Raw genomic sequence first — 15,733 nt, 5'->3', positions numbered from 1 at the left:
CTATGCAAGAGCCCAAGAGCAACAGTGTTGATAAATGAGAGGTTCTATTCCCATACCTATTAAATGTCTGCAGATTACCAGTCAAGGCTGGCTGGACAGCACAGCTGCCACTCACAATTTTTGCTCAGTCATGTTGTATGCCTCTTGTCGGATGGCTGATCCATGTGGGGATGGGACCCATGAACCCAGCGTATGGAAAGGGAAGGGCAAGTCCTGGAGGCTCAGCCCACTGTTTAGCAACTTCATCAGAAATCCTTCCCTGACAGCTTCTACCTTACTTTCTTGGCAGCCTGGCCACCCCAAACTACCAGAGAGGCAAGAAGGTAAGGCAGGATTCCTCGTCTGCATTATTATTGCCCTGGAGAATAGGGGTTTTCCGGGTAGGAAGGTCTGCCAGGTTGGCCTGTAATAGGGTGGAAGACGACACAGAGTGCCGTGTGCAGGGCCCGCACACAGATCATGCTGCAAACTGGGAACTGCAATGCTCCTGGATCAACAGCTGAAACATTCTTCTGATGTAGAAGCCGAAGTTGCTGAAAGCTGCCCTGGCTCCACCAGCAGGTGCAGGTACTCTTGTGGCATCCTGGGCTGTGCCACTACTCTCAAGTTCTAGGGGAGGAGTGGGTTCCTCCTAGGTCTCTGCCAACGACATTGTTGTTGTGGGTGCTATTTAAAAAAAAAAAAGATGTATTTATTTGAAAGTCAGAGTTATAGGGTCCGGGGAGGGGGAGAGGGAATGACAGAGATAGAGAAAGATATGCCACAGCACTGGTACCTATGGGTACTATTATTGAGAGCTCATCAGAGACATAGATATTCCTGGCTTACTTGGTCCTGCCCAAGTCCCAGCAGGTCCTAGTGTTGCAGCTTCTGAAACAGGCACTAGAGGAGACTGTGCATGCTGGTGCTAGCCAAAGCAAACAAAGGCAATGCCTGCCTGGACCCAGTGTGTTCCTCCTTCGCTTCCTGCACCAGTGCGCCCTTGGCAACGAGAGGTGGGCTTCAGACGAGGGAGTCAGCAGTACAAAGGCAGGTGTGGGCTTTAAAACGTCAACTTTGGTCATTTTCTCTGCAACTGAAAGGTTGCTAAACTTCACATTTTAAAAGGAAAAAAACTACGACTCTTTCTGCATCAGATTTTTCCCTTTAGTTTGTGCTACTGTATGGATAATTGATCATCCACAGCTCTTATTGCTTTATCATGGAAGCCTGGTTTAACAGCCTTTTTTTCTGGAAGCTAACATAGCGACCTTGGACTACAAAGGATCTTCAAAAGGTATGTGGAAATGTTTATTATGATTTCAATTTTTGCACCAAAATAAACTTGGGAGAAAGGGAAGGAGGAAGGGAGAGAGTTCTTCTAGTCCTTGTAAAAAATATAGATTGTTGGGCCCGGCAGCGTGGCCCAGCGGCTTAAGTCCTCACCTTGAACGCTCCGGGATCCCATATGGGCGCCGGTTCTAATCCTGGCAGCTCCACTTCCCGTCCAGCTCCCTGCTTGTGGCCTGGGAAAGCAGTCGAGGACGGCCCAAAGCCTTGGGACCCTGCACCCATGTGGGAGACCTGGAAGAGGTTCCTGGTTTCCAGCTTCGGATCGGCATAGCACCGGCCGTTGCGCTTACTTGGGGAGTGAATCATCAGACGGAAGATCTTCCTCTCTGTCTCTCCTCCTCTCTGTATATCTGACTTTGTAATAAAAATAAATAAAATCTTTAAAAAAAAAGGAAGAAATATAGATTCTAAATATTTCCAGCTCCGCCTTCTCTTCTTTTGCAGTGTTTTTTTTTTTTTAAGATTTATTTGTGCTTATCTGAAAGGCAGAGTTACAGAGAAGGAGAAGCAGAAGAATAAGAAGAGTAGGAGGATGAGGAGGAGGAAGGGGGGAGGAGAGAGAGAGAGAGAGAAAATATCTCTTCATCCATTGGTTCACTCCCCAAATGGCCACAGCCCTAGCCAAAGCCAGGAGCCAAGAGTTTCTTCCAGAGTTCCCATGTGGGTACAGGAGCCCAAGCATGTGGGCCAATCTCTGCTGCTTCCTAGGCTCATTATCAAGGAGCCAGATGGGAAGTGGAGCAGCTGGCACTTCAATCAGTGCCCACATGGAGTGATGGCATTGTGGATAGCCTCCTAACATGCTATGCCACAACACTGGCCTCCAGTTCAGCCTCCTTCTAACCACATCCAGCTCCTGTTGGACAGAGGGGACAATGTACCTTTTCAGATAGTCACTGTGGAAAGGCAGGGTGACCTTGGGGATGCCAGGGCACAGGGATTCTTTCTTTCTTTCTTTCTTTCTTTCTTTCTTTCTTTCTTTCTTTCTTTCTTTCTTTCTTTCTTTCTTTCTTTCTTTCTTTCTTTCTTTCTTTCTTTCTTTCTTCAAGGCACAACATTTCTTAAAAAGATTATATTTTGGGCCCGGCGGCGTGGCCTAGCAGCTAAAGTCCTCGCCTTGAAAGCCCCGGGATCCCATATGGGCGCCGGTTCTAATCCCGGCAGCTCCACTTCCCGTCCAGCTCCCTGCTTGTGGCCTGGGAAAGCAGTCGAGGACGGCCCAAGGCTTTGGGACACTGCACCCGCGTGGGAGACCCGGAAGAGGTTCCAGGTTCTGGGCTTCGGATCGGCGCGCACCGGCCCGTTGCGGCTCACTTGGGGAGTGAATCATCGGACGGAAGATCTTCCTCTCTGTCTCTCCTCTGTATATATCTGGCTGTAATAAAATGAGTAAATCTTAAAAAAAAAAAAAAAAAAAGATTATATTTTTACTGGAAAGTCACATATACAGAGAGGAAGAGAGACAGAGAGGAAGATCTTCCATCTGCAACAGCTTTCTCAGACCACAGCAGGGAGCTGGATGGGAAGTGGGGCTGCTGGGTTTAGAAATGGCGCCCATATGGGATCGGGGCATGGTGAGGACTTTAGCCGCTAGGGCTACTGTACTGCCCCATTTTGCTGGCTTTCCTAGCTCCTCTGGGTCTTCTGCGCCTGGAGAGCCTAGCTCTCTTTTTTCCTTGCAGATCAGCTTCTCTCTGGCCATACAGCTTGGGACTGAGCCTAAGGGGGCATTCTCTTTGCAACACGTTTCATATGGTCCCAAGAAAAGCTTCTGATTGGCACCTTTGGGTACTGCGCCCAGGCAGAAGAGATCAGCTCATGTCACCAGCTCACTTTTGTGGCTAAGGTGTTGGGATTAACAACCAAGACCAAAACGCAGTGATCAAAGTGGGGACAGGAGCAGGGCCCCCACCGAGGAGGCTATTCTTGTGGTGAAAGGACACAAACAGATGATTTCTGGGGCCAGGCTTGTAATAAAACCGAAGCAGGCTATGTGGCGACTGTGAGGCACTGCAGACCCCAGGCTGCATGCAAAGAAAAACTTGTCATATTGGAATGTAGACTGAGTATAGCCAGAGACTCTAATTTTTTTTTTCTAGGAAAAGCAAGAAATCCAGATTTTTTTTTTTCATGGTGTCTTGATTTTTTTGAATGCTGTCAGCTAATTAAAAATAGATCTAAAACATTGCGTGGGTGTTAACAAAGCATGTGAACCAGATGTGACCCCGGCCGTGTTGAGGCAGCCAATGTATAAATGTCCACCCAGTCCACCTCCTGCCCTGGCCATTGCTGTGCCTCTGCTGTGGTTTCCCTCTTTCTGCTGTGACTCCTCAGGCAGCCGTTCTGGGTAAACGGAAAGCAGGAAGCTCCTGGAGCTGTGGACGGTCAGAGAGCACAAGGTCTCAGAAAGCACTGGTCGGACATGTTCCCTATGGCACAAGCGCCCACTCTGCCCTGTGCTGAGGGCTGGGCTGGCTGCTGCAGGAGACCCAGCGTGTTTCCTAGAGGACCAGCAGCATGTACGGACACAATCTCCACGTTACAAGGGGTCGACTCACTGTGGAGTCATGTGTTGATGAACCTACCATATGTCAAAAATATGGTCGTGATGGTCTGACATTATATTTTTTACTTACAAAGAGTTTGTTGGGACATAATCCTATTTCATGTTCAGGAGTATGTCTGTGCATGTATATATCGGCTGGGTACTTAAAAATTTCATGGAAAATGGATTTGAAAGACAAGTTTATTTTCATGCAAAAAGCTGCTGCCACTCAGGAATACTTTTTTTTTTTCTTCTTATCATGACTTTTCCATTAATTCTTCTTGTGCAGGTATTTGAAAAAACTTTTGCAGCAAAACTTACCATCCAGTTTTATTTTTCCACAAACTTTAAAAAATGATTTAATTTGAACATCAGAGAAAGAAGGAAAGATAGTGGTCCTCCATCCAGTGGTTCACTCCCCAGACAGCTACAATGGCAGGGGCTGAGCCTCGCTGGAGGCAGGAGCCATGAGCTTGATTTGGGTCTCCCATGGGGGTACGGGGGCCCAAGGCTTTTTCATTGCTTTCCCAGGCCATTGGCAGGGAGCTGGGTTGGAAGGGAACTGTTGGGACATGAACCAGCACCTACATGGGATGCTGACACTGTAAGTAACAGTTTTACTTGCTATGTCACAGCACTGGCCCCCACAAACTTTGTGAAGTGTGTGTGTGTATGTGTGTGTGGTGGGGTTGGTAGGGATGTCTTCTTGGCTTGTAGGATTATGCAGGCTGAGAAATCCTACAATTTGCCCTTTGCAAGCAGGAGACACAGCAAAGTTGGTGATATTTGATCACCCTGCCCAACACACTCGGAAGTAACGTTTAACCAGACACCTGAGCACTCTGTGGTCCAGTCGTGTTGCCATATACAACTAACAAGGGCAGGGAGTCCATCCTAAGAACAGCAGAGCCCAAGAAGTGATTGCCCATCTCAACGCCATGATGAACGGAGGGTCGGAGGGCAGCAGGGCAGAGACGAAGAATCTCTGCAGCAGGGTGGAAGTCAGACAAAGTTTCCAGAAGCTCTACTTTGGTGGTTTAGGTAGCAGGGAAACATGTTCTGTCATAAGGCTGCAGACCAAAAACGCAGACCTCTTGGGCCTGGTCTGCCGCCTCTTTGATTTGTTGGTGGATTCTCCCGGCCCTGACCCTCTCCACCTAGTCTCCCTTCCAGGAGTGCAGTTAGGGGAGTCAGGGCTGCCTGAAAGGGGCTGATTTAGGCCTGCTGTCCACCTTAACAGTGAATGGATATTTAACCCAAAGATTAAGCTACTGATGAAGACACCACCAGAGTACCTGGGTTGGATTCCCAGGCTGGCTCCTGACTGCAGCTTCCCAACAGCGGTAAAGCTGGATTGAATTCCTTGTTCCCTGGGCTTCATCAGCCCAGTGAACCAGCAGGTGGCTGGGGTGGGGGTTGGGTGGATGGGAGGGGGCGAGAGGCTGTTTCTCTCAAACAGATACCCAGTTTCTGTGTACTACAAAGAAACAACTGCTATAGGCAGTAACAGTCTTAGGCATAGCTCCTGGCTCCTGATCAGCTCAGGTCCACTGCGGCCACCTGGGGAGAACCAGGGCATGCAGGATCTCTGTCTTCTCCTTCTCTCTGTAAATCTGACTTTCCAATAAAAAAAACAAACCTTTACATATAAGAACAGGAAAAGATCTTACACAGTATCTTCATTAGGGACTTCTGGGGTTGTAGTATGGGAAGGTGATAGGAATAGAAGGCTTTTTTTTTTTTTTTTTCCAATTTTTTAAACGTTTTCCTTATTGGAAAGTGTTACAAAGCGAGGGAGAGGTAGAAAGATCTGACACCTCCTGGTTCTCATTCTGCATGGCCGCAGTGGTCAAGGCTGGGCCAGGCAGGAGCCAGGGGCTTCACCTGTGGAATGCTACGAGGAAGGAAGAGGCCCAAACACTCGAGCTCTCTTCCACTGCTTTTCCCAGGCCATTAGCTGGGAGCTGGATTAGAAGCAGCCTGAGATGCCAGCGTTGCAGGCGGTGGCTTTCCCACTACACCAGAACGCCACTAGGCTTTAGATAAACTGCAAAATGAGAAAATGGAGCATTCCCTTCGAAAACGTCTACAGACAAAATAACTTTAAACCCCGGTCTGGAAAAAAAAAACAGAATTAAAAGAATGGAAGTTAAGATCTTGAGCAGACGTGCTGCCACATTGGCCCCACGGGAAAAGCAAGCCACACAGATCAGTTTCGTGCTATCCAATGTCTCCCAAACGCCGCAGGCAAGGCGAGGGTCAGCAGACGGACACTGACCCAAGGCAGATTCGCCCACGTGGTCAACGCCGGACACCCCGGCAGGCCGACCAGGCAGTCACGTGACGCCGCTGGGCGCTCACGTACGGAGGCGGGGCCTACAGGACGCAGCCCTCACCATTCTCCCGACCGTCGAATAGGGAGCGGGAGTCGGCCAGGGTGGGCGGAGCAGGCCCGCCCTCCCGGCGGACTCCGCCCAGCGGGGGGCGGGTCCACTCGCCGCTCTCCAGTGGGGGGCCCGGGCGAGCCCGGCACGGCCGAGGCGAAAGGGCCAGAGGCCAGTCAATCTCGTAGGCCCGCCAATGGGCTCGCGCTCTGCCCGCGGCTCCCGCCCCTTCCTCGGCCTCCCGGCGCCCGCGCCGCCTTCCCTCAGGCCGCCGCGGCGGGCGCCCGCCCGCGTCTCCATCCGGGTTCTCGCGTGCTGCTGCTCTTCGGGCGGCGGCGGCGGGCGACCGCGGGCGCGAGGGTCGGACCCTTCTCGAAGCGGCCGCGGGCGGCTTTCTCGGTGAACCAGAGGTGGGTGCGGGGGGCGCGACGGCGGGTGCGGGGCCGTCGCCATTTTCCCCGCGGCGGCGGAGGCGGCGGCGGCGGGCGGCCGGGGCGAGCCGCGGAGGGCAGCCCGTCCGGGCCCCGCAGCGCCGGCCCGCTGGGAGCCCGCTGGCGGCCGGCGGAGGCCCGGCGCGCGGCCGGCGGGGGAAGGGTGCCGCGTGGCCGGCCCCAGCCCCCTCCGCTTCCCGCCCAGCGCGGCTCGCCGGGCGGGGGAGGGGTCATTCTTCACATTCCTGACCCCTCCCTTCCCCCTTCGCCGCCGCCAGCGGCTTCAATCAAACTTGGGGCGGGCGGAAGTCCCGCCTCCCCGCGCCTGCCCAGTGGCCGGCGACGCCGCCCGGCCGAGGCGCGGTAGGCTGCTGCCGCTGCCCGGTCTCGCTGACGTCACTTCCGCTATCAGGTTTGTGGGCCGGGGAGACCTTGGCCTTGGGGAAGGTAGGAAGTGTGTGGGGGCGAGGGGCGAGCGGCCGGAGGCGGAGTGGCTGGCGCTGGCCCGCTGCCCGGTGCGACGCGGCCGAGGCGCGTGTGGGGCCGGGAGCGGCCGCCGAGGCCCGGGGCGGCGCCGTCCTTGGCGAGGGGGAGGGCGGCGGCTGGGCGGCCCGTGCGGGGCAGGCTCGGGGCCCTGGCACCCGGCTGGCCCCCTGTGCTCCCGGCTGACCTCGACGCCCCGGGCACCCCCCGACCCCGGGCGGCCCCCCGCTGGCGCCTGCATCTCGGCTCGCCCCTGCGCCCCGGGCACCCCGCTGGCCTCCGCGCTCCGGCTGGTCCCGGCCTGCCTCAGCCCGCTGGCCCCGACCCGGGAGGAGCGCCTCGCGGCCGCCCCTTGCCGCTCACCCGCGGTCCTGGTGTGGGCAGCCCGGTAACCTTGATGCCCTTGGCCGGTAGCGCCCTTCCCCTTTCCAACTTTTTACTGTAAGTGTTGGTGCGTGCTTTACATGCCAACTTTTTTCCCCCTTTATTTACCTATATTTTTAAAGGTAAATGTATAGCTTTGCAGACGGAAAAAAAGACACGGGAGACAGTGGGTTAAGATTTCGAGGTCCTTCAGCAGACTGAGTTTTCGTTTAAAGGCAGATACTGCTTTGTTGGTACTCAGTTCCTAAAAGAACACCGTTTAGCATCCCCTGAATTTATTTCTGATGGCAGTACAACTGGTTAGTAAAGTGGAGTTTTGATTCTAAACTACCTGCGGGCTAGGAGGGGAAATGTTTCCGTTATTCTGTTGAGTGTTGAATCTGGCTTCATTTATTATGTATTCAGGAAACATGCCGCTAAGGAAGCAGAAACTGGGAAGTTTTAATTTTTCGAGGCGCAGAGTAGACCTGTTTGGACACCTAAATTCAACATGACCGGCCTTTTTGAATGTGTCCCTTGGGTGCAGTGTGGTGGGTGGTTCCCTTGGGTAGTTAACGTTAGTGTCAGCCGCAGGATCTTGGGTTTGAGAGACTCGGGACTATAGAGTAGTGGGAGTAAGCAGTACTGTCCTGTTAAAAACAGGTTATAGGTGGTAAATCATTGCAGTTAGGGTTAGAGTGGGCCTGCAGCTGTGCTGTTAGTGGATGAGACACTTCCCGGGTCAGTACAGCACGGTCTGTGTGTAGCCTCACGGGTGGTGGGCAGTACTCCGTGAAGACCACCGGGAGAGATGCCATCTCCTTTCCCCTGGGCGGGAGCCAGAGGAGGGCTCAGCCGGGAGCTGGACTGGAGGAGCAGCGGCTGGCGCCCTGTGGGACGCTGGTGTCCAGAGCGGGCTGTGGATGCCTGCATTGTGCACCTGTGTGTCTTGGTGACTGTCCAAACACGGAATAGAGTAGTACATGAAGCTCCAGTTTCAGGAAGTGTTGAAAGCAATCCTGTTTGAGTGACATTCAGCGAATTAAATGTTTTCCCTTTCCTTTGGGTTTCACGAGTGGGTAAGTGAGTGGATTGACCACTCAGGGCTAGCGTGTGTTTTTAATCCCTTAATATATTTTTTAATAATGTTAGAAATGTTTACACTGTAAAGGATCATTTCCACCTCAGAATATTACTTGACGGTGATTTTTCCATTTGTTGTTGAGTACAGGAGACTCAATACTGGGGATGGGTTGTTGTCATAACCTGGTGTGACCTCTGCCCTGGAGGAAACGGTGCCTGTGCACTGCCTGTCTGCCTGCTGGGTGGAGCCACAGGTGTTGGACTTGGGCACCGAGTGTGTGGACAAGGCCTTGTGCCCATCCTGCTTCGATTTCCCTAGCTTTGTCTTTACAGTTGCAGATCGTCAAAAACGTTTGGTGTGTCACAGCCCCATCTGAAATTGAGGAAATTGTACATCACAGGATTTCTTAGGCTGTTTTAAATAAAAGATTAAACTATTTACAGATTCCTGACAGCCATACCTGTTAGGTTGCTTTTTTTTTCTAATAGTGTTTTAAAAGCACTTTATATGATTGGTTTGGGAGTTTTTTGGTTAACTAGGCATCCTTTCCTTGTTGCAGTATTTTAGCAGCATGGAGTTACAACATCATTTTGGTCATCTGGGAGGGGTCATGATTGTGTAATAGCTACCAGGGAACCTGAATCCTGTCCCTGGTGTGCGGACCAAATTGCTCACTGATGCTAATGGTGGATTAGCATGGATGTGGTGTACGTACCTAGAACCTGTCTTTCCTTGCCTTGAGTTTTCATGAACTGAATACTGTGGTTTTTCAACCTGGAAGCATAGCATAGTGAAGGATGGGAAGGAGAAAATTTTTTGAATTGAGAAATGATAGTATCTGTTTAGTTGTGCAAGTTAGATACTCTGCATTTCCCTAAATATTTGTGCATTATGGAATTTGTCACACATATACTTGCATATGAGTTGGTAGCAAACAATGCAAAATTACTTGGTTGCATGGGAAAACCTGCAGGGGAACTCTAGGAATTGACACTAACAACCTTCAGAAAGAGTATTGATCTGATGGTTTAGAGCATCAGAAGGATCAGCTGTGTGTCCCCAAGAGTGGTCCATTAGGAATCCTCATTGAGTACTTAGCAGTTTGAAACCTGAGAAGATCCCTGTGCATTGTTTGCTAGGACAAGAATTAGGAACCTTGAATTAGAATTAGGTTTTTGTTTGAGAAGCTTGGTTGTAAATCTAAAAATAATCTGGTCAATTATACATGGATTCCAAGTGCTAACAATATTACACATGCTTTCTCAAAAGAGAAAGGAAGTAAAATTCTATTGGAGAACTTGCTTAATATTGCTGCAGAATTGAACTGAAATCAGGTTCCATTTATGCTCAGCTGAATTTTTGAGATTGAAGGACGTATTTATTAAAAAGGGTTTTTTTTTTTTTTGAAGATTTATTTTCATTGCAAAGTCAGATACACATAAAGAGGGGAGGAGAGACAGGAAGATCTTCCTTCTGATGATTCACTCCCCAAGTGACCGCAATGGCTGGTGCTGCGCCAGGAGTCAGGAACTTCCTCCTGGTCTCCCACGTGGGTGCAGGGTCCCAAGGCTTTGGGCCGTTCTCAGCTGCTTTCCCAGACCTCAGGCAGGGAGCTGGACGGGAAGTGGGGCTGCCGGAATTAGAACCAGTGACCATGTGGCATCCCCGCGAGGACTTTAGCTCCTAGACCATGGCGCCGGGTGCTAAATAAGGTTTTGATTTAAATTTTATTAGCCAGTAAAACTGAATAGATTGTAAAAGTATGCTATTTCTTTTTAAGAGGATTATCTGAATGTTTAATTGTGATAGCATTAGTTACAGTATTTTACCTAAGAATGTAAAGGAAGGCCTCTAGATGGTGTTTAAAGACAGTAAATAGCAAGTCGGGATTCGGAAGATCTCTGACACTGAGAGTACATGTTCATTATAGACATCTGAAAAGTAATGTGTGTGAGGTAGTTGATGTACTTTTTCCTGGTACATATAGATGTGGGCAATGAGTTAGGGTTTTATACTGAATTCTTTTTTTTTTTTTAAGGATTTTTTGGAAGACAGTAAAACAGAGAGGGGGGAAATCTTGCATGAGTTTGTTCACTCTTCAAATGGCTGCAACACTCCTTGCTTGGCCAGTGTGAAGCTAGTAGCTGGGTTGCCCAGGTCTCCCTTTGTGTGGCAGAGGCCCCATACTTGGGCAATCTTCAGCTTTTCCAGAGCAGGTGAAACTCAGGCGGGCTCTCCTACGGGCTGCTGTGTTGTCGCTGGTGCCTTCACCTGGGCTGGTGTATCACAGTGCCAGTCCATGAATCTGGTAAATGAATATCTCTGTTCTAGCACTTAGATTGCTTAGTTAAACATTGCCTTCCTCTGCCTTTTTCTTTGTTGTTTGGTTTTTGTCTCTGATATTTGCTCTACACAGTGTTTAGTAAGCTGTGGTCTCTGGGAACTGTTGACCATTGGGTCATAAAATTAATATATAGAGTGTAAAATCAGAACTGCAGGAGTAGGGATACATGGTGGTTTGTGAACTGTTTTTATGTGTAGATAGGCTTAAACTTGCTGAGGTTCCAGAACGATACAACTACTCAAGTAGTCAGGCTACCTGGTAGGGATCTACCTTGTCTTCAGCCCCACTGCTTGGGGTGTGTGGGTATGTACTTTACAAAAAATGGATTCTTAATAACTTTTGACATATATATTTTTCTAGCAGTATGGTATCTGTTTGCTGGACTGAGAAAAATAGTACTAAGACTAGTTTGAAAAAAAAATAATGTCTTGTGATATTTGAGGATTGATATGTTTTAATTGAGAATTGATTGGGAGCAGAAATACCAGATGATGTTGTTGACATAATTGGTAAGGACAGCTCTGTTTGAGGAAAGATAGAAATTTCATCTTTTAGAGTCGTTTTAAAATTTTGTCTTTTAATTAATTCATCTTGTGGACTTGAAATGGGCTTAGTAATTAGTGGATTTCAAGAAGTTTGTGGAATAAGGTGTTTGTCCTGGTGTACAAAAGTCTGAAATTATATAGATTGAGGGCAAGTTGGGAAGTTCTTGTTAATTTTCTCTGGGTTGCGGAAAGTTAACATTCTTAGCACCAGTTTTCATTTGGAGAAAGGTTGAAGAGAAGTATTTCACTAAGGGGCTTCAAGAAGTTTCTGGAGAATTAAATTGGAAGCTGATGCAAGGTGGGTGGGCCTTGTGATAACAGTGGCTTGAGCCACCTCTTGGGTTGCCGGCATGACCTGTTGTATGGGCTTCCTGTTTAAAAAAATGCGTTTTGGAGGCAGCAGATGGCTCTTGTGTTTGGCTATTTGCCACCCGTGTGGGAAACTCTGAGGTTCCTGGCTAGAGCCTGGCCAATGGTGGGGAGTGAACTAGTCAGCTGGAAGATTTCTTTCAATTGCTCTGCCTTTGAAGAATAATATAAACAGTACAAAAGGAAGAAAAAGGACTTTTTTTTCTGCCATTTTGAAAACTAATGTATGTTGTACAAATGGTAGATCTTTCCCCCTTTTTTCTTAAACACTTGAGTCTTTCTAAAAAAATATTTTTATTTTCCTAAGAAAAGATTATTGGGAAGATGGACATATAGAAAGGAGAGACAGAGAAGGATCTCCCATCTTCTGGTTCACTCCCCAAGTGGTGATGCTGGAGCTGAGCTGATGCATAGCCAGGAGCCTCCTCCAGGTCTCCCATGAGGGTACAGGTCCCAAGACTTTGAACCATCTTCTGCTACTTTCCCAAGCCACGAGCAGAGAGCTGGATGGGAAATGGAGCAGTCAGGATCTGGACTGGTGGCCGTTTGGGATCCTGGTGCTTAGAGGTGGAGGGTTAGCCAGTCGAGCAATCATGCTGGCCTTCTTTATTTATTTGAAAGAGTCAGACAGTCAAGCATTTTCCATCAAGTGGTTCACTCCCTAGATAACAGCAGCTAAGAATGGGGCAGGGCAGAATTAGGAATTGGGACCTCCCCCCGCCCACATGGGCAGCAAAAGCCCAGACACTTGGGCCATCCTCCTCTGCTTCTCCCAGACTGTTAGCGGAGAGCAGGCATGGACACAACTGGTGTACATGTGGGATGCTTAGCTCCTTCCCCCTTTTTTCTTAAAAATTGTAGCTGTAAGCGTGTATGAGATTCAAACCTTTCTCTTTGTTACTCTAAGTGAGTTATGTTGTATTTTCAATTTTTATGTCCTGTATGAACAGTGGAGACATGTCACATGACCCCAGAGCTGTGTACCAAAGACCACAACTGACGGTGAAGACCACATTGTATCTTGTGCTGCTTATCTTGACTTTAACTTTTTGGTAGATGTTTTTAAACTCTTCCAAAGATGCTATTCTGTTTTGCATCTCCACCAACAATTGAGGGTTCCAGTTGTCTACATTGGAGGTGGGGAGTCTTTTCTGCAACATTAGAGGTGGGGAGTCTTCTGGAAAGGGTCTTTTGGATGTTTATAACATCATTTGTAGGCCATACAAAGTTACCAACCTAAGCATTAGTCTGCTGTAGGGCAATTTCAGGTCCCTGCAGTTGTGTTGCTGAGCCAGATCAAAGGAATTCTGGCCCTTTCCAGGGCTTACCACAGGTGCCACACACATCCCTTCTACATCTTCTGTCAGTGTGTGTGTTAAATTTTTGTAACTTATTTTGTTTTGTAATTAAAAAATTAAATAATTTAAAAAATGAGTTATTTGGATTACTGAATGATTATAGATTTCAATACTAAATGTAATGCCTCCCTTAAATAATCCTTATACAGACTGCCTCAAAGTTGGAGGCTACTGGTCCATGCAGTTAAGAAAAAATTGAGATTTTTAAGATTCTGATTGGGGCCAGGACATTGGCTCCGTTGGCTAATCCTCCCCCTTCAAGTGCCAGGATCCCATATGGGTGCACCGCTCCACTTCCCTTCTAGCTCCCTGCTTGTGGCCTGGAAAAGCAGCAGGTGGACGGCCCAGGCTTTGGGCCCCTGCACCCGCGTGGGAGACCTGGAAGAAGCTCCTGGCTCCTGATGGAGTTGGTTTACTTCCAGCCATTGTGAGCACTTGGGCATGAACCAACGAATCATAGGTCTGTCTGTTTCTCCTTCTCTCCGTGAATCTAACTTGCCTTTCCAATAAAAATGAATGAATCTTTAGAGAGAGGTTTTGATCATACTAGTTTAGGGTATCGTACCAAGGTGTTATACGTTTTGATCCCCATTGAATTCTTGATGTTAAGATCACTTAGGTTTAGCTGCTGTTGAGTCAAATGCGTAAGTTCTAAAAGCAGTGTTTCTGATATTATCCCTTTGCACATTAACACATTTAGTCATGGATTATGCATACAGTACAGGGTTTTTGAGTTTTGAAATCATTAGATTTCATTAAAGCCTCTTGTAGTTTTAAATTTTATCCAGGAGAGGGAGAAGTGCTTTCATGAATTACTAAAGTGAATGTCAGATGATGACAATATGAGATGGTGGTGCTAAGAAGTGGAATTTTAAGCCTTGTAAATGTAAGGGATGATTAGATTTTAGATGATCAGAATTTAACACTAGTGGAATACAGAAATGAAGTGAAAGCACAGTATTGTAGTGAAAATGTTCAGGTGAAATGAATGGAAGTGATCTAATCCTCTGTTTTGTTTGTTACACAGGAAGCCAAGAGCCACGATACTGAGGAGAAGGCCTTTTCTGTGTTGCTCAGCGGTGGTGCCTTTTCAGCCTTCACCCTGGGTTCTCTTCACTGTGGGATGAGGTAGTAGGTTGTATAGTTTTAGGGTCACACCCACCTCTGGGAGATAACTATACAATCTACTGTCTTTCCTAAAGTGATAGGAAAGTCTGCGTGCAGGTGACCTCGAAGAAAGTCATTGATTGTAGTGTTTTAGAGTGGCTTGTCTAAAACTGTAGCAAGTTACTGTTACAGAGGTTGTTGGTTGGGATGGGGTTGGGGATACTCTGCTTGTCTCATTTCTGTATGTCAAAATAAGCTTGTATTTGATTTTCACTGATGCTTATCATTTATGTTGACATTTTCTTTTGAAAGAACTTGTGCTCTGCTTTCCAGAAGAAAATATTGCTCTGTCAGAGTGAGGTAGTAGATTGTATAGTTGTGGGGTAGTGATTTTACCCTGTTCAGGAGATAACTATACAATCTATTGCCTTCCCTGAGGAGTAGACTTGCTGCATTGTTTGTAACCTTTTACCTCTATTATATTTAAACTGTGAGGAATTAGAATTTTGCCATTCTTTTGTATTTACCATTTAGCAGTTGTTATACTCTCTGTTCACATGTAGTACAATGGACCAGTGTTCTAACATTTAGGATTTTCAGATATGATATGTTTTGGGGATTGAAATGAAGCAAAAAGAAAAAGAGTGAGTGAAGTATGTGCTATGTGGGCACTCTCACTGAGGGTGCCGGTTCCTTGGGTGTTGGGTCATTGCCTTACCTCCTGGCTGTGTCCTGGGTGGCAAAGGTCAGTCACACCTGGGAGGGCACTCTGGATTAACAGTCAGTTTGAGAATGCGTTGCATGTTTGGGTTTCCTGCTTCATCGGAGTGTTGATCTGGACCAGCCTCACTCAGTGCCTAGAGAAGGGACAGTGGGCTCTGAGTTCCCGGTAAGTCCTGAGACCACAGCTTCATCTCAGTCCTGAAGCAGTGCTTCCCTCACACGGGAGATGACCTGAGACTGGCACATGGGAAAGTTTGTGATTTATTCTTTGTGAAACTGAGAAATGCCTAGCTTGCTTGCTGAATGTGTGGCAGATCCTAACCACAGAGTGGTGTGGTTTTTTAACACTTGACTCCAGTTTGGACCTCATGACTGTAGTTTAAAACTTCCTAAGGCATGACAAAAAATTACCCATATTAACCAGAAAGGGTAAGTGGATTGAACTGTGGGGACTGATACATTTTATGAAAAACGTGATAGTCTAAAATATTTTTAGTGGTGGCAGATGTCGTGATCAAAATTTGCTCCCAGTGATAATGGAAGATGAAACTAAAAGATTTATTTTGGTGTGACTAGTTTTGAGATTGTGCATGGGTGTTTTGGGATGCTTTTTTCCCATAAACTTTTAAGGTGTTCTGCTTACATAGATTTTGAAGAGTTCTAAA

The sequence above is a fragment of the Ochotona princeps genome, chromosome 14, assembly GCF_030435755.1.
Source record: "Ochotona princeps isolate mOchPri1 chromosome 14, mOchPri1.hap1, whole genome shotgun sequence".
NCBI classification, from domain to species: domain Eukaryota; kingdom Metazoa; phylum Chordata; class Mammalia; order Lagomorpha; family Ochotonidae; genus Ochotona; species Ochotona princeps.
Note: the sequence above shows the minus strand (reverse complement) of the source record.